We start from the raw sequence: 20,711 nt of genomic DNA on the forward strand, positions 1-20,711 counted from the left end.
CATGATCCAGTTCCAGTCAACCATGTGTTGCATATCAGCCTCTCCGTGCGGCAGCCAAGCTACTTGTCCCATCACTGAGGCTTTCATGACATATGGCCTGAACATCCTCTGCAGTCTGACTTAACACTCAGCCCAAGACGACGAGTAAAACGGGGTCAGTGGTTTCACCGTGACAAAGGAAATCCCTTCTCTTTAGTGGATTTAACAGAAAGCTGCTAAAGTGCCTAATTCCTGCACTTTATCAGTGGATACATTTAGACAGGAAACAAAGTCCAAGTGGATAACGAAGGAGGAGTTTAAGGTGGTCTATCACTGGGATGAAAACAAGACAATGAGCTCTCCGGCAGCAGTCTGTCAGTTTAACGACTCGACGTTGGCTTTCTTCTCTTTTCACAGCCTCATTTTTCCTGCTTTTCTCAATGAATGATTCTCTCACAGTCTCTGTTTTCGTATTTCCCATATTCATTTCCCATCTCCTTTATTTTGTCTCTGTCTGAGATTGCTGTTGATTCAAGGAGCCATTTCAGCAGCAAAGGAGCTCGTTGATTTTTGTTATTTTTTGTGATTTCTTTTTTTTTAAATCCAAAATTCCTCATTTCTTTCTCTAAAGCCCCATTTTTCAGCCCAGATGCACAACGCATGGAGAAACACCCGGAGATGCGTTTCCATGCGCCACAAGGGATGTCCACAATCCAATTCCCGTCAAACAGATGTCATATATCAACCTCTCTCCGAGGAAGCCACACTAAGCGAGAGAAAGGAAGCGAGGGAGGGAGCAGGGAGAAAAACGAGGAACAAAGGAATGATCAGGGAGGCTTTAGAAAAACAGCAGGCGGCTTAATGTCAGACCCCACATGCTACACTACAAGCACACACACACACAGTGGGATTGTAGAAATGGTGAGGATGTGGCTACCATGCCATTATGCAACCTCCCTTTATCTGGGTTTTTTTTTTTTTGTTTGTTTGCTTTTAATTTAACAATCACACAGTCCTTTCCTTTACCTTTCTCCTTCTGCATCCCTCCCACTGTCTCCAGACATTCTCGGCTAAACAATAAAGAAAGTAATTTGCGGTGAACTCACTTTTCCACTGAGAGGCTTCCTATTGTGCTTTTGCTTTCAGGCTAAAATGCACCATAAAGGTTGTCAGATGGGCTCATTATGATTTGTTGGTGCTGAGCCGAAGTCATCAGTCATAAAGAAAGGAGGGGGTTGGCTGGCAGTATGGCTAGATGGTGGTTAGATAGATAGCCAGATTAATGGACGGATAAATGACCCCAATACATCTGGTGTTAACATGCAACCTGGGTAATTAGAGTCTAATTAGATGGTGGAAAAATGCATGAAAACCACTTTTAAATTTGCTGGGAAATCTCCGATGGCTAAATTATCCAAACAAGCCCTGAAAAGTAGTCAGGAGTGCATTTAAGACCGTGATTGTGTGTTTAAAGTGTTTATGCTATGTGCTAAACATAAAGAAGCAACAAACAGAGAGAAACCAGACTTGGAGTCTATTGCTTTCAGCAGCAGGTCTGATGTTTACGATGTATACCATCTTGTTTTCGCTCATTAGCGTGCTAATTTTGCTAATTAACGCGAAACACAAAGGACGTCAATTTGGTCCTAAACCCAAAATTCAAAGTTGAATTGATGATAAATGAGAAGCCATCACAGTCATTAAGCGACATTGTCTGTACGTCAGTCTAAAATCCTGAGGGAATCCATTGAACAGTTCTAGAGACTTCTCAGTCTGGATCAAAGGGGGGCAACAGACATTGTTATCTTAGAATCAGGCCACTTGTATTAGACCCTACTGAAAGAAAAGTTCCACCACCTGAGCTACAATAGCACAAAAATGTTTTATGTTTTTGTGGGCCAAGTAAGACAATCAACCATCCCCTGTGGCATCAGACTTCAATATGTAAACCAGCTGTAGGCCCAGTATCTGGATGGGCTTCCTCTGGGTGATCCAGTTTCCTACCACAGTCAAGCAGGTTGGGTTAATGGGGAAAATCTGAATGTCTGGCTCTCCACCTGATGTATGTTGCATTAGATTCTGGTCTCCCATCAGCCTGAACAGCATAAGGGATGGTTGGATGAATGTAAATATGTTCCAAGTATATCAGCTGTAGATTAACAATAAATGAGTGGAGCGTGACATGTGTTATAAATCTAAGATCTTGCTGTCAATGTATTCAGATGAATTCGGATCATCACCTTGACAACCCACGGGGGGACGAAATGTACTGTACACGACTTACTAAGATAATTACAAATTGCTGAAATAAAAAAAGACGACAGTTACGAATAATCACTGCGTAAAACCGATCACGTCGACACCTAACAAAGCAACGCTCATGAACAACAAAACGTGGCTTGGCCTGATCTGTCAGCTGAAGCTAATTCAACTCGGAGCTCATGTTCATATCTGAAATGAACATCAGGGAGACGACTGACAGCTAGTTAGGCTGAGAGGAGCAGGGAGCAGAGATAGGTGTCCGTCAGTACACAACAATGACTGTAATTACTCCTTTCTCTCTCCTCCTCCGTCACATTCGGTGCCCTTGTGTTTCTCTCTCCCAGTCTGCCTCTGCACCGGTGTCCTATTCGCATCCATGCTTTTCCGTTCATGGTTCAGGGCTTCTATCTGACTAAAATGACTCCCTTGTGGCGCCATGAAGCGAGACAGAGAGGGGACAAGAAAAAAAATCTCATTAAAAAAGGGATCATCTGCTGTCAACTACCAGACCCAGCCTCAGCCGAGCTCGGACACAGAGAAAATACAAATGGCCAGTAATTTGGATTGCTGCCCTGCTGCTTGCTGCTTTGTGTCAGTTGTTTATTGGAGACAGTAGTTTTCTTAAAGAAGAAAGACTGGGAGCTCTCACGAAACAATGAAACATGAGAAAATCTGCTGATGGAAATTACGGTTTTCAGGGTTTTTCTTTGTTTTTGCTTCTGTTACTTTATATACAATACAATATTAGACCACAGAGAGCCTCCGTGAGCACTGATTTTCTATCTGAAACAACCAAAAGTTTGCTGGAAAAGCGGGGTGTAAATGAGGAGAATGGTGTTTTTGTTTTTTCTTTGAAAAGCAGTGAAGCCTAAAATAATTACTTGATTTGAGGCACTGGTAGAAATTGGATGCTTGATTAGATCTCAAGAGAAACTGCATATTAGAACAGAGAAGAGAGGAGAGGCGTAATTGTATTCGGCCTGTAAATGACTATTTTCATTATCACTTTATCTACTAATTCTTTTTTTAAACGTATTGATCAAGTTTAAGGAAAACCTTAATTGGAGCTGGTGAGGAAGGCAGACAAACATCTTTATATGGGAAGTTGTAACCTGCAGAGAAGTTTTTCTCAGAGCATTTGATGTGTAACAGAGAAAATGCACAGGTAGCGCTACTTATGTTAACAATAGCTCACGATAGCGCCGCTCAGCTGGAGCCACCACAGACATGAGTCATGGCAAAAATGTGGCAATAGGAAAAAAATCACAGATGTGAGAATAATAATACATCAAACATCTTCTGTAGTTCTGGAGGAGCTAAAACTGAAGAAAATAACTCATTTTATTACATTTCAAAAACGTGGAAATTACTGTTGCGTGACTTGGCACCTGTCACTGTGTGACTGTTTTATTTCATTCTCTTTTCTTTTTTTTTGATTTTAATTTTCTGCTAGACAGTCGAGTAAAAGAGTGAACGTGGATGTAAACAGGGGTCGTATTCAAAGATCCTAAAGGCTGAAAAATTCAAACTAAATAAAATAAGCTGTAGGAAATAACAGCGTATAATGTATAGTTAATTTTAGATTCATTTAATAATTTAATTATTTTTTTATGATCCATTTTTAAAAATTAAATTACCATATCTATTTATTTTATATTACTGAATTAAGCATCATGCATTAGTGTAGTTAAACTGGAATTTAGTCAAATCAAAACTATTATAAATGTATGTTTTGTTGTAGTTAAATATAGCCTTTTGTATGATCTAGTTTTCATTTTTTGTATTAAATATTTTAGTTGTAGACACACAGTGGTCTCCTATCAACCACTCACTGTGGATATAGTAAAAAAAATAAGAAAATTAATTCAGTAAACATAGCAATGAGGGTTAAAGGATGATAAGACTGTGAATGCAGCCGTGGCTCTGTACCACAACTGACAGATTAGGTAGAGTGGAGCATTAGATTGGTTTGTCCTCATGAGGATCACAATCTACTTTCATATTATTCCTTTTTAATTTCAGCACTATGGCACTTTGATTCTTTCCCTCAAACACAATTTGCAAAGGATCTCCTGTTATAATTCCTTACTCTTCACTTTGCAGCTCATAACTCCTCGCACAAAAGTCATAATTAACCGTAAAGTCAGACTACAAAAACTTTCAGCATGCTGTTATTGCAGAAGAAAGAGCTTGCGTTCAGACCAAAAATAATATAAATGTGCCTTGCTGCCCTATTTTTCCAAATGATACTATCCACACTACTTGCATTGCAAATATTCACCTGAAAACGGTTGCCTCATCCCTAAAAAAAAAATTATTCTTTTCTCAAACTCAGCACTCATTAGCTTAAATTAAAGTGAGGTTGCCTTTTGCACTACAAAGGTTGAAAACATGAAGATGTAAATCAATGCGAAAGTGAAAAGGGGAGATCAAGAGAGAGAGAGAAAAAAACAGCATAAAGACAGAGAGAGAGGGACTTCAAAGTGCTGCTGTGTGGAAAAAAAAAAAATCGTTCCTTCTGGTGGTGGTGCAACAGGTCAGCAACCAATTTACACCACCTGGGTGCAAAGCAGATACGATCACACACTTTCTCTCGCCGGCTAATTCCTCTCTCTGCAGCAGTTTTAAAGAGTTAAGTCTGCTGAAATGCTCTGCTGTTGCATCTTCTCAACCTCATCCAGTGATGATTTGACCTCTGCTCCCACAGTGTCTCCAAGTCAAGCCTGATTTCCTCTACATCAAAGCTCCACCTCTGTGAGAAGCTCCGCTCAGACAAACCAGCCCTCCTCTAAGGTGGTTTGATCGGAGAGAACGTCTGAATAAAGCGAATGTGCTTCATGGCTTTGGCAGAGATGATGCGTCCGCAGAGGCACTGTCTTGTTCCCACCTACATCTTGAATCCTTCCAGTTTCCTGTACTGGACGTTTCAAAGACAGGCCTGAATGGCAAAAGAATCCTGTGCGGCTCATTGAATCCAATCTAGCGCGTTAATGCTAGTTGATCAGGACGGCCAACCTGCACCTTCCCTTAGAAACTGCTCCCTAAGAGGAAGATGTACATAGAGCGCATGTGGCCCAGTTAATATTAGCAGCTGGAAGAAAAGAGACGGAGCAGAGGTCAGACAGGTATGTGTGTGTGTGCGAGTCAGTGTATGTATTTGTCTATGCATATGTGTGTGTGCATGCAGCATATGGAGAAGAAATTAGACGCCACACAAATCAGCGGAAAGTCTGGTGCATTGAGCAGGACTGGCCTTGGATGCTTCCCCAGCTGTGGGATTTGAACAATGCGGAGAGGAACCATCTATACCTGCCAGGACTGTAAGACTGTTGTGTCAAGGCAGGATGTTCTGTTCAGCATTTTGAAAATGGAAACGAACAAGTCTTTACTTTAATCTGACAGTTGGAAGTAAAATAACAAAGCCAGAAAGGCTGGTGTTAGGTATCTCCTCCTTCTTCTTCATGTATTCCATGAGTTTTATACCATTTGTTTCCTCCCATTATAAAGTATATTAAAATAGGGCATAAACAGAAGAACTTATGAAAGAGAAGGTGCCGACTGCGAACAGTGCTACATCCCACGCAGCAGCTCAGAAGAGAACCTCGTATTATGCCTACATTCACTTTACCACAACTCCAGTTTAACCTTTTTTTTCCATTAAGGAGCTAAAAACTGTCTCGCAAAAAAGAAATAGATTGATGCCATCGCAATTCAAACCTATTTCAGGACAAAACTGCAGCGAAATGGGATGACTCATGCCACAAAGACTGTCACAACTATCACCGAGAAGCTGCCATGACGCAAAAGTGGAAAAAGAAAGGAGCAGAGTGGGTGTAAAAACGCACAAGCCTGAACGAAAGACATCACATTTTTCAGCACGACGACGAGAACGAATATCTCACATTGGTCTTAATATGTAGGAAAGCTAAACACGGAGAGACTAACTGAACTTTGTAAAGGTGCTTTTTTTTGTTTTTTTGGATGAACCAATGATCATCTGTGGACTGATCATGAGAGAATACAAAAATTCAGGGTGTTCACGCACCGTAATGTGACATGTGGGCTACAGATTGAACCTTTAGCATCTCCCACTGCGCACATCCTTCGTCTCTCACACGCCCTTGATTGGAAAAAATACCTCATGTTTTGAAAATGTCTATCTCAGCACAAACGTTAGAAACAGGGGGACACAGCTAGACTAGCTCTGTCCAAGGGTAACTACTCGCGCCAGCGCAGAGTTCTTGGAGTCCTCATAGTTACCCGACAACGTCAAAGTGACGACCACCTTGGTTTTACACTGCGGCTTTTCTGCAGTACGAAGAAACAAGACATAAGGGGATCATTTGTGAGCTTTGGAGGTGCTTGTAATTTGATTTTATTACCTCTGGACAAGGCCTGGTGCTAAGCTAAGCAGACCGGCTGCTGGCAGTAGATCTTTAATAACTGTACGGATACGAGTCTATTCTCATCTATCTTTCTGCAGGGAAGCGAACAAGAAGAAAACTGTCTTGTGACGAACTACACCTGTGGTTGCTCAGGCACCTAGAAATAAAAAGGTTTACCAACTTTGAGTATACACAACTTTGTAAAAGGTTAGTCAGAAGCATGTACAAAAATAGCAAGTAAATTTAGCTCAGGAAAAAGGTCCAAACATTGTTTGGTTGCACTAAGAATGCAATAGCATTTGTTGGTTCAGCAAAACAACTCAAGCTTCCATGCTCCTAAGTTTGGTATACTGTCGCAAATTCCAAAATTGGATCGTGAGTGAGAAAAAAAAAAAAAGTTGAGCACAGAGGATCGCTTCAGAAATCATACAGGATAAAACACAGTTGACAGACCACATGGTATGGGTACAGAGTTAAAGTGATATGATGGAAGCCATTTATCAAGTCAAACAATAAGATAATAGGGTGTCAATTTGCAAAAGAACATGAAACAGAGAGGTGGTAGATTTTGGAGACGTGTGTTATTATCAAATTAGTTCAAATTCAACCTGCATGATTGGATGGCTGAACTTCTGTATGAAGAAAGCCAGAGGAAGAAGTCCAACTAGACTGCACTCGGCATATATTAAAGCACAGACACGGACCGTCAGAATCTGTTTTTCTTAGTGGTGCAGATGACTTGTATGTATTGACAAAGTCACGAACTCTTGAACACTTTTTGGATGCAAACTCACCAAACTTGGACTCAAATTTCTGTGGACAGCAGCCAGATAATGATCTGAAGCATACCAACCCCAGAGAAAATCAGATGCTTAATGATCCTCCCAGAGCCCTGACCTCGATCCGATAGAGCACCTATGGGATACCATTGGGAAAAAATATCAGCTCGTTGATCCTCTGGTGTGGACGGACTGAAAGATTTGCTGCATGAAACATGGAGGAAACTTTCAGTGCAGATACGGATTACAGATACTGGTTGATTCGAAGCCCAGATGTTGTTGAGCAGTTCTGCAAACTGAATGCTGAAATACTATAACTGTGGACTTAAGGAAAGCCACTACTGGGTGTCTAAATACCTTTTTGTCCTAATTTTTAAATGTATATCTGTTATTGTATCATTTAAATGTCAACACACTTTAACTTTTGAAATAGTTTCCCTAACTAATGTGCTCTCTTTCTTTAAAACAAATGTCATTCGCTTTGACATTTTGCCGTCTCGTGCATTTTCAATTATGGCTAAAGAGTCCAAACATATTTTTGGAGCTGCTATAATATAATCAGAAAATCTGTGTTGCTGCCAACACTAAAATATGAATTAAAAAGTAAGAATGATAATAGGATATGCAGAATGTGTTGCAGTTTTCTGCAGCAAACCATACAGTTCTTTTTTGCATGTTGAGTGTGAGGCAGCCTGCACTAAAGACTCCATTTCTTTATATTCCATGAATGCATTTATTTTCCCCAAGCTTTAACTCCTAAAATTGACACGAACAGTTTGGCGTGAGTTTAAGTCAGAGCGACACAAAAGTATCACGAGGCTCAAACAACACATGACCAAAACAATAAAAGCAATTCATCTCTCATTGCTCATTATTTTCTCCATGCTGGCTTTTCAGATTCATGGAATGAATTTCAATCAGCTTCCTGAATTGTAATGACAGCAGTCCTGCATCAGTGAATGAGTGCATTCTGAAATATGATCATGACGGATGCCCACTAAGCCAGAGGACCTAGAACTAGTCCCCCCCCCTTCTGCCAGGCTAACCTATGGACTGAAATAAGTCCCACATGTGCACCTTTGGCAGGAGCACGACCCTATTAACCCCAAACAAGGCCTGTGCTGGGTCTTGCTAATGACACCCCTCCCACTGCTTCCCCCCCAACCTCGTCTGGTTCAATGATGGCTAACTGACAGTCATGCTCGGCACACACAAACAAACATACCCCATTATTGGACATGGACACACAAACACACACTGGACCTGTGGAGGCTGGTTGTGTGTTGATAAGGAGGAGGTCAAACAACAGATGGCAACCAGGGGATTAGCGCAACTTTGTCGCAGTCAACTTCTAGTTAAACAAAGCGGAGACACAAACACCAAGTTGTACACTGCTGCTGCTGCACTGTAAAATTCAACATTGCTTTCGCTTCATGAAGGAAATTCACACATGGTGTCATACTTTAACCTGATAAAAAGTAAGAGCCACCTGTAGCAGCAGGGTTATCAGTCCTTACCAAACCCCCAACCTCAGCGGCTCCACACGATCAAAAGACACATTTTAGAGGGTCAACCAGCCTCTGATGATTTTACTCTTTAATTGTGAAATATTGTTGAATAAATAAACAAATAAAAAAATAGGCCTCCAAAATTCTAAAAATTAAACAATCTGATAACAAACCATCACTTTTTGGTTCAACTACAACCATTTACATCAGAGGGTGCCCTGCTCAAGCTACAGTCATAATTACAGTGTTTTTTCATAGAAAACAAACAAGAAAATATGACAAAGAGAGAAATCAGAGGAGAGGCAAATAAAAGGAGAAGAGGTGCAAAATGAATAGGTTATGGTAGGTTTTTTTTGTTTCTTTTTTAATGGATAGCCCAATCAGATAAGAAAAAATTGTCTAAAAACCGTTGTTTCATATTCTGTGATCACAAATTCTGCTGTGTAATTAGAGGTCAGATTAAAAAATAAAATAAAATAAAAAATTGTAATTAATGCAGTTATTTACTTAGAAGAGAAAAAAAGAGTTGGTATAGAGTTAATATACTTATAGAAATATTTATTTGTAATCTGCCTCTGCTTCTTCTATTTGTATTTCTGATAGGTGCCATACATGTCTTATCTTCACTAGAAAATGAAACAATAAAAAACCTAATTAATTTACAAGAAAACATCACACAGTGAAAACATTTTTAAAACTGCATATGTCTATATGTATGTCTCATGAAGCTACAATGCCATTACACAATGTGCTCAAAGTTACGCGAACAAACTAAACAGTGGATAAGAGCTGCACGGCTGGCCTGATCTGGTCACCAGTTAGTCAGCCAATCAGTGAGCCCACACACAGACAAACTGATAAAGGAAGTAAAAAAAAAATCTGTTACATTTATCTAGGCCACAAGCCCATCTGGGAAACGAAGCTGATTTGACATATATTCATTTTTAGGCATTACGCAAGTAAAAAGGCTTCTGACAAAAAAAAAGCTGAGCACTATTAAAGTAAGCCAGTGTGTCAATGATATGGCAGCTACAATTCAAGCACGACTGCACTGATTTGCTCAGAACTGACACTAGCGGCAACAGCAGGGTCACAAGCTCCTTACAACGTAACTGATGCTCGACATGAGCGTGTGTAGGCATTAATGTTTCTTCTTTGTTGTGCAACGCTAACTGCAAACTTTTAAGGCCAAGCACGCTCACGCTCTGGTAGCCGAGCCAAATCCGCCAAGTGCTCTGAGGATGCTCCACAGCTGTTATCATCACAGTAACTTCCAGAGATACTCGTGAAACTCAGTGTTGGCAGACATTGTGATTCTGTCCCCCTTTGGGGTGAATTTCCACTTCAGTACAGACCGACATCTCAGGATTAATCTCCATGTGCAGCCATGTGCATGGTTAGACTCTTTCCCGAACTCTAGGAAAGCACAGATTCTCTTTTCTCTCTCACACACACACACACACACATTTGATTTTTTAGCACTTTCTCCTCATTATAACCTGCTGGAGCTCACGAGTGTCAACTAAACAAAATCCAATTGCGTCAGGCAGGCAGTGTGTTAAGAGCAAACGACTTGTGTGTGACTGTGTGTGTGCTTGTGTGTGTCTCAGCAACTGTCCAGTGTGGGTCTATTGTGTCTCCCTTCTGTTGTCCCACATCATTAATCAGGCTGGACAGAGGGTAGTCTCTCTGCTACGAATATGCATCACTGCCTTCTAAGGTAACCCAAATAACTCTTACTTAACTGATTTTTATTCTTCTCTTCATTGTTCACTGTCATGTTCACTCATTTATCAATTGCAAATATATTAATCTTAGAAATATTAGCGAGATTAGGCATTTTGAATAGTTCTGTAGTAGTAGTGTTCTCTGGTATAGTTTATGAAGGATGAGGTTGACTTTATTCTGCATTTTTCTTTGTACCAACAAATCCCATGAAAAGACGTGGTAAACTCTCCCTAACTACTTTTTAACTTTCCTTCTCTCATTGTGGCAGTCAGGTCACAAAACAGGTGAATCGCTTACAATAATAGGCATGTTAATGATTAATTGGTAATCGATTAATTGCCATTCATACTGTATTTGATTGAGAATATATGAACCGATAAGGCAGAATATGAGGGATAACAGAATATATACAGTAGAATTGCTGTAGTATTCGTTTGTGCCACCAGGTGGAGACTCTTTACGAACATGGAGTTACAGGTGTGTTTGCTGACCGTCTGTTTGCTACGGTCAAACTGCTAAATGTGGCCACCGCATTGATGAACTCTGCAGCATGAAGTTGTGAACGATGGTGTCTGGCAGATGTCTGGTTCAGCTAGCTACCTGAAACTCATGCTAACGCTAAGCTAGAAGACTATTGCAGGCCAGCAGCAGAGTTCCTGTCAGCAGGAAGCAGCTGTAGCTGCTAACACTGCTAACGTTCTAGAGCAGCTGGACTGTAGCTATTTGCTTCCAACAACATTCAAACAAAAGTGATGAAGTGTATCAACATTCTGCTCTAAGCATAAATACAGTTGGCAGTAAACACTTAGAGATTTCCTGGACTGATAAAGTTGATCCGCCGTGTTTGTGAATATCTGTTCCAGCTGAGCAGCTGTTTCCAGCAGCTGGACTTGCGTTAACTACAGTAAACAAGTCGCTTCATCATTTAGATCAGGTAAGAGGATTATTTTGATATCAAACGGCTGTGAAGAGGATATCAGTGTTACACGTTATTTACTGTGTTTCCTAGTTTGGATTTTCGCTGAATAACAATTTTAACTTAAGTCCTCATTTTTCACCATTTCATTCATTTAATTCAAATATCAATTATAGTCTGATTCTGCAGCAAACATTACTTGTCAGAAATCAAAAATGGATTTACCAGCATATGGAAAAACATCCTCTGTAGTTAAAACAGCAATTAATCAATTATTGACTGTTAACAAGGTTGGTTACACCAATTACTTAAGATGTGAATTCCTATTTATAATAAATGTACATCTAAAAAAATGGCCCACCAATCTGTTGGTTCACTGTTAAAAAAAGGTAAAGTAATTTCCTAAACAAATCTGTAGTAGTTTTTAATAAATATTGCTCAACACAAAGCTTGCTGTGGCTTGATACACTCTGGGTGCAATAGTGAGTCTTTCCAGCATCAGGATGTTTATTTTAAGTAGTCAAACATTTTTGGTTGTTCACTGCCGTTTCAAGAGTTTGATAAGAACATTGTACCCTTGTACAAAGCTCTTTACTTTAGCTTGAAACAAGACTGGGAAAAGGGGGGAAACAAGCAAGCTGACTCTGCCCAAAGATAGGAAATCCAACCTACCAGCACACCCAAAGTTCACATGTTAACATGGTATACCTTGTTGTAACAAAACGTGTAAAAACTCAGTTGGTATGTTACTGTGGGTTATGTAGGGTTATGTTTGCTTGTCCAGGAGTCCTGCTGTCACTGATGCTGCCAGGCAACGAGGAACATTTGGAGCCATTTTTCCCTGTTTCAACTCAAGCTCACTGGTTGCTGGTTGTAGCTTCATGGTGAACTCTTGGTGAAAAAAGCAAATATTTGTATTTCCCAGCATTTAACAACAGTGGAAGCCTATGGCACAAAGGAAAAGGCTATAGATAGTGCTGCTTAGTAGGACCAATTCTGGCCTGCTTTTGGTCTACGCAGGAGATTTGTTTATATAAAATATACAATTATTTTGTCTTACTACATTTTTGCAAAATTAATAGTGAAAAGACTGCAAATGACTGCAATCACAGCATCGCACCTCTCCTCAGTCGCTCTAAGCTTTGAAATACATGAACTGTCACACACACGCAGTTTGAACAGAAGCAGCGAGTCAGCTTCTGCTGCAGCAGCAGCATCCACAACGGCGGCGTCGCAAACACAGCGGCATGCTAATTAAGGCTAGCACATGCAGACAGAAGCAAAAGTCCACAAACAAGAAATGCAGAAACATTTCACACACTCTCTCACATCAACCATTCTCCTTGTGCTCGAGATTCATTATTCAGGGACTCGGAGCACAGCTTGTCTGAGTTAGAGCATCTGCAATTCAAACAGGGCAGAGGTGGAGCTGGAACTCAGTGAACAGCTTCTGCCTGTCTAACGTACCTTCAAGTGAACCTTCACACACCCACACACACACACCAGGACGTGACCGGCTTACCTAAAGAGAGAGAGAGAAAGAAACAGAGAGATAAAAATAGTGAGACAGTTCAATGAAACTGATAATACTGCAGACTGTAAACCTGTAAAGAGCACAAACAAACACCAGAGGGAGGTGGAGTTAGCGGCTGATGGAGATGATTTTGATTCATCCATTATCTATACGAGGTGTGTCAGAAAAGTTCCAGGACTGGTGTCACAAAAGATATATTTCAAACTACAAACCACAAGTTTCCCCCTTCAGACAATCAACCAGCACGTCTACAAAGAGATCCTGCAGCGAATCCTTCATTCAGTGCGCGAGAAGAGCTGAGAGTTGTGGCAGGACAAGTCGTGGCTGCTTCACCATGACAACCCGCCTGCTCACAATGCCCTGAGCATCCCAAAGTTCCTGGCTGAGAAGAGCAACCTCCCTACTCACCCCACCTGGCTCTGTGGGATTTTTTCCTCTTCCCCAAGCTCAAGGGAGTCATCAAGGGGACCCGTTTTGAAGACCTGGACCACATCAAGATCGCTGTGGCAACGAATGCATGGCGGTGTGGCAGAGAAGGCTGGGAAAGATCGGTAGACTCCAGGGGAACTACTTCGAAGGGGAAAAGTTGTAGTTTGTAGTTTCGATTTGAAATGTATCTTTAATGACACTAGTCCTGAAACTTTTTTTGACAGACCTCGTACACCGCTTAATCCTCACAAGGGTCGTGGGGGAGCTGGAGCCTATTCCAGCCGACTCAGGGCAAAGGCAGGGGACACCCTGGACAGGTCGCCAGTCTATCACAGGGCTACACTTAGAGACAGACAACCAAGCACACTCACATTCACACCTACGGACAATTTAGAATCACCAATTAACCTCAACATGTTTTTGGACCTTGTGGAAGGAAGCTGAGAACCTGGAGAACCCACGCTGCACGGGGAGAACATGCAAACTCCACGCAGAAAGATCCCAGGTGTCCTCACCAGGACGCAGGGATCTTCTAGAGTCGACGGCGCTAACCACCAAACCACCGTGCAACCCTGATTTTTATTCAGACCTGATAATAAAAGATGAACATGCAGAGAACAACGTCAGTGTGTCATGTCAGGACACACAAAAAAAGGACATTTAAAGTCTTAATGCTGTCCACCACATCCTGCATTATCATCCGACTGGAACGTGGCCTGAACACCATCTGACATAAACTGCTGCACGCTTTCAGGCTCAGGTGTCAAGCTATTAAATATTACAAGTCTGAACTCTGCTGAGGCCGTTCTTCATATGCCGATAATCACTGGCAGGCACGCGTGGCGGTCCAACACAAACACACACAGGTGCACGCTGTCCTGCATGAGTTACACCTGCTTCTGGCTTCCCTTGAGTTAGACAATGAGCGTCCAGCATTTAGCACCTGCTGTCACACACACACACACACACATATGCCTTCCTGTACCTGTCGCCTTTCACACACGCTCTGCAATCCACCTGTGTGAGGAATCAAATATCAATTCAGAAAAGCCCAGCAGGAGAGTGAGGCTCCCCGTTTGTTTCCACACGTCCCCCTGCACACGCGCACACGTATTAAGTTAACAATCCCATTGTCATAATAACATATTTACTCTTATGTGTCAATCAGAGCCAAGAGCCTGAACCTGAGTGGCTGGAAACCAGATCAGGAAACAGCTGTGGCGTCATCTCACAAACCCGCGACAGATGCGGATCAAACGCAGCCTCATAAAGGGCCGAGAAGATGAAAATGGCCCTTAAAACACATTAGAAGATAAACAAACAAACAAAGCCGAGAGTCTCATAAGCCAACCAGATGGAAGTTAAAATGTGCCATAAAAAAATATACAGGCCTGAAATTCAAGCCTTTTGTGAGCTCCGTGTTCCCACATGACAGGAGGCAGGACTTTCCATACACTGCGGGTTATCCAATCTGTCTCCCTCCTGTTTCATCACCAGAGCTGCAGGCAAACAATTTACATTCTCCGCTCAATGCCCTTGCATGACGTTCATTATATCTCAATTAGTTTCTGCTCGGCAAGGACATTAAAGTGGCTGTAATGAGGAAGAAGAAGTTTGGTTTGAACAGATAAATAAATAAACACACAGATAAATAAAGGGCAGACGGAGAACGGTCTCGTCAGAATCAAACGAGAAACAAATTACACCCCAAGACCACTTATAAATATTGGCGTCTTTGATCTCCACACCAAATGAGCGATTCGGTCTGTGGGGGGAAATGATGAGTGTGTGCGATGCAGAGTGTGTACGCCACAGGCAACGTTATTTTACAGACGGGGGGGGGGTTGAACCGAGGCAAAGCTCACTGTTAAAGAATGCAGAGATACACAGCGCAGATCACCGGCCTGCCTGACTAAGCAAGTCCAGTCAGCTTTACTGGCCTAAAACTGCTGACTCTCCACAAGCACATGTGAGCTGATGATGCCACCAGCAGAGAGAGAGGTGTAAGAAGATTTGTAATTGGGTGTTTGTATGTGCGCCGCCACCTCCTATCCAGCGGAGAGAACGCAGCAGACTATACATGGAAACTTGCCCGGAGAACCCAGGCACTTCTCATGTGTTGCAATAGTAGCTGATGTTCTGTGTCAGTTAGTTTAAGGCAATTTGATCGAAAGCAGATGCATTTTAAAAAATATGCAACACGAGAACTCCATATCAACTGAAATCATTTTTAAAGTTTACTTTTAGCTTCAAATGGGCCGATCACAAGCCAGGGCCAGAAGATGTTTATTAATGAAGGGTTCGGCTCAGTTAGGACAGATTTGCAAATTCCTACACAAAGTTCAGTTAATAGGAAGATGGGAAATGCAGACAGTCCAGGACCTTTGTTGTCCTGGAGATAGAGCTCTTTGGCGAATGCACACTTTGTCAGAACCATAGACTGTATAAAAGATGGACGTAGCTACCGTGACATCACCCGTTGGTTTCTGCACTGAGAAAATGAAGCCAGGGTTTTGCTACTTCCTGGTTGACATCTTGGATTTTTGGAGCCAGTGACGCAAAAATCGTCAGAGAGGGGCGGAGCCATAGGAGCAGCGATTGGTCAGACGGATTGAGAGGCAGGCCCTCTCTGCCCGCCCACATTTACCGCCTTCTGCTCGCTTCATCTGTATTGTCGCTGCCGACTGTCAATCAAGCCAGCCACGCCCCTTGTCCCGCAAAATTTTGACGATTTTTTTAAAATTCAGTATTGATTTATTTTCAGATTGGCCACCTGATCTCTGGATTTGACAATGAAAACTAATAAGAAAAATATCCTGAGCTGTAGGAATGCAGTATTTCGTGATCTGTGATCACTTCTTTTCCAATTCAAGTCTATGGGAGCCAGGGCTTTTTGGAGCCAGCAGCTCGCGGACGTAGGTTTTTGACACTTCCGGGTTGGCTTCATTTTTCAGGGCCGGTTCCTACGTCCATCTTTTATACAGTCTACGGTCAGAACAGAAGCTTTGCGTAAAAACAAGTTTTTAGTGAAATGGAGTACCGCACAAAACGCTGCTCTCTTGACAGAAAGTGAAAGAACAGAAAAACATCCCATTATTCTGCCTTGGCAGCATTTAAGTTTTCCACTCCTAGCTTTAATTGTTCCAATGAAATCAATTAAATACAAAAGTTGTCTTGCAAATTTGAAGGAGTTGCAGTGAGAAGTCATTTCTACCAAGTAGGATGTTATTTTTTTAGTATGTTCCGATTCAACGGACAACTAGGAGGCAAAAGGAAGCTTTCTGGTCGGGCATATGCATGGCCTGAACAGTACCTTGTATAATTAGAAAATGCTGAATGAGCAAAATAGCATCCACTCACAATGGAGACATGGACAGCTTTTAGCAGCATCACAGCTGTAGAATTTTAAATATTTTCAACTCCAGCACGCACAGAATATTAGCCCATTACAGGATACATGCAAAAATATAAATACTTTCAGGACTTTAAAACAAACATGGCTACATCATCCCTAACAAGTTTCATTGTGCTGAAGTATCTAATGTAGCATGGAATCCTCAAGTGAGACAAACATCGAGCCAATCTTCTAAAACATTCTTGTCTTTTGGATAGATCCTAATACAAGTTGAAAACTGTGTAAGTTTCTATTACAATAGATGCATATTTAGTATGTTGAACTGACACTTCAATAGATGTCGGAGCCACACTTCTTCTACACCTGCAGGCTAAAAGATCTTTGTTGGAAATATGACTACTTGTAAATGTTGCGGAAGGTCTCAGGAGCCACCGCGACTGTCTGTCTGTCTGTCTGTCTGTCTGTCTGTCTGTCTGTCTGTCTGTCTGTCTGTCTGTCTGCGCTCTGGTTGGTCCGAGATGAGCCCTGTGGTGTGGGAAAACCCCGGAGCAGAGGATTAGACGGGAGAAATAGGGGATTTGCTGGTTAACAGCTGACCTCTGACATGCATACAACAGCCTTTTTGACTCAACAGATCAGCTCATTCTGTTTTTCCGCCTCTGGACTTTGCAGTCACGCTGTCGCTTAACTGGTGTCACATTCACTGTCATGTCTAAACAGGATAACAAGGGCTTATAAGAGGGTTTGTTATGTGACAGAAGACCAGTGGGAGAGCTGTCAGTCTGAGATGCTGCACAGACTACACTAAGTGTGATAGCACATCGCTGGCATTACATCGGACTGAGACTAATATATGATACAGTCACGCGGTTCATGTGAGTCATCTTTAGATAAACTGGTACAAGTCGAAAGTGAGTCCGCAGGCTCTCATTTTGATTATCTTTCCAGGTGCCTCTTTGCCTTTTTCTTCCCTAACCTACCAGCCCATACATGCTTCCAGTGTTGGGTATCCTAATCATAGTCAAAGCTAATTTGAGCTCTTTCAACATCACATTCGAGAATCGTTACAGTCTGTCTGCTAGCCACAACTACAAGAGTATCAGGTTGAGGAATAAATCACAGAGGGGGTTTTTACAATGAAAGCCTACCTTGCTAGCGAGTTACTCCACTCTCTGGTTTCACAAGATTTCTCAAACGTTACAAATAGAAGGCATACCTCCACAGCTCAAGCACTTCTGGAGCCACGGCGCTCAGTGAAGAATGAATCAGGGCCATTTCTTTACATACATCCAAAGCTTTGCACTCCGCAAAAAGTCTGTTTTTTATTCTGTTGATGTATGTGTCTGTTTTATATTTCACAGGGGGGGAAGTTAATCAAATGCCACTGGCAAAAATGCAAACTATTTGGTATCAAGCAAAGCACGAGATTCTTCTGCTGATTGGAGTGAAGACAAAACTGATTAACCTGTGAGGGAAACAAATGAGCACACTGTTTGGAACTGATAACTTTAAATAACTGAGATAACTTTAAATCCAGGTTACGGCTTTGGTTTCAAGTTTGAAAGAGCATTTTTGGGGGGTTGATGCCAATGAATGCTGATCTTTTGCGAGTCCACATAATTAAATTAGACGCTATTCATAAGAAGAAAAAAAGAAAATGTGCAAGAGCAAGAATATTTCCCACAGAAACGTACGCTTATCAGGGGTCAAAAAGTTTCTGAAACATTATTCACATCATGGAACTTAACACTTCATTAAACTTAAGCCAAAAGCGACCACAAACAATGCAGTTTTCATTGTTTTTGGATATCTGCTTCAACAGCACTTAACTCCAAAAACACTCAGCAAAGTCTGACGTCAAATGAGCAACAACCACCTCTTTGTTTCTTAGTTTTCTCTGTCTTAGCTGTGCATGCTCACTCCGTCTGTCTTCATTTGTTCTGCTGCTATTGTCATACTGATAATAATGCAGCACTTGTCTGGCCTGTTGTCAAGGCAGCAGCAAACTTACAGCACACTCATCGCCTTGGCAACTGGTCAATCTGCACAAATAAACTTGGCCAGATGAGTGATAAAGAAGGATGGAGAGGAGACGGAGAATATGAGTCCCGACATTCAAATATAAGGGCTTCACACAAATCATGGAGGTAAATTTGTCAGGTGTCAGGAAGTTGCATTACAGGCTCCTATTTCTGCAAATCTTAATCCAAGTGACTCAGTGTCTGTGCCTGTGGGTAGTGCCCACGCTGTCTCTTTGCGACATACAGCTTTAAAAGCACATGGTAAAGTGTTTTACATTCTCATGCCTGAACTGGCTGCAGCACGCACCATGGACCTGAAATGTATTTACATTCAGCCTGGAAAGACAGCCGCTTATCATCACTTTATTGTTTGCATCATCTATTCCTTCACTATGTAGCTTAGTAGCACAACAAAACATTTAATTTTTTTTTCCTTTTTAAAGTACAAGATGCAAAAATATAGGACTAGATACAGTATTTTAACCAATATTGGATTTTTGCAGATAGTAGTAGTGACCGCTGTGCCAAAACATTATCATCACTCACAGATGATGCAGATAATGTTGGCTAACTTGTACAACAGCTCATGTCAAGTTCTAGGATATATGAGACATAATAGGAAAAGTGCAAGGTGGCGCAGTTGGTAGCACTGTTGCCTCGCAGCAAGAAGGTTGCCAGTTCGCGTCCCAGAATCTTTCTGCGTGGAGTTTGCATGTTCTCCCCGTGCAGCGTGGGTTCTCTCCAGGTTCTCCGGCTTCCTCCAACAAGGTCCAAAAAACATGTTGAGGTTAATTGGTGATTCTAAATTGTCTGTAGGTGTGAATGTGAGTGTGCCTCTAAGTCTGTCTCTAAGTGTAGCCCTGTGATAGACTGGCGACCTGTCCAGGGTGTCCTCTGGCTTCGCCCTAAGTCAGCTGGGATAGACTCCAGCTCCCCTGCAACCCTAATGAGGATTAAGCGGTGTATAGATAATGGATGGATAATAGGAAAAGTGGATTCTCAACGTTTATGTGTTGGATATGGGAGAAATGGGAAACTGTAAATATCCAAGCAACTCCGACAGAAGGAGGCATTACAGCAGATTTCTGCAATAAACACAGAAGAAGAAGCTAGAAACAGAACCATGGCTGCATTCCAATATCCACCTTTGTATATGATATAATAAGCCTGAAAATATTTAGTATGTCCCAACACATGGTATGACAAATGCAGTATGACAAAAATACCTGGATGTGCTTCTCTGGCCATTCTGACCCACAATCCTCTGCACAGTTACATCACATATGTCACGATGTTGGGAACAACAAACTTGAGCCACCGAAAGTGCACAAACAAATGACAGCTCATTCAGCACTACAGACTGCAACGGTCAAAGTTTAATTCGCATTATTATGACAAAGTAGTCCGCTCCAATTGTATGCATTCTGCATGAACCGGAGCATACTATGGGGAGCTGTCATACGTACTCAAAGTAAGTAGAAAAAGCATGCAGTTTGGAACGAAGCCTGATTGTTTGCAACAAACAAAACTTTGTCAAAGTATGAGAAAAAAAAAAGGATAGAAGTCTTCAGAAAGTTGTACTTATCCATCCAGAGGTGAAAACGACAAAAGAAGTGGAAACAGCTGATCAGTCATGTGAGTTAAACGCTTGCAACATCAGAACTTATTCAGAAAAGATATTTCTACCTGCCATTATGTCATTTTTGGGATTTTGTTTTTGGGTTTTTTTGCAGAACTGGGAAAGTTTTTTTCAAAGTTTGTCATCACCATGAAGTTTTTCAAATGCAGTGCTTCAAAATGTGAATTTGCTACATA

This window comes from Stegastes partitus, unplaced genomic scaffold, assembly GCF_000690725.1.
Source record: "Stegastes partitus isolate 25-593 unplaced genomic scaffold, Stegastes_partitus-1.0.2 Scaffold846, whole genome shotgun sequence".
Classification (NCBI taxonomy): Eukaryota; Metazoa; Chordata; class Actinopteri; family Pomacentridae; genus Stegastes; species Stegastes partitus.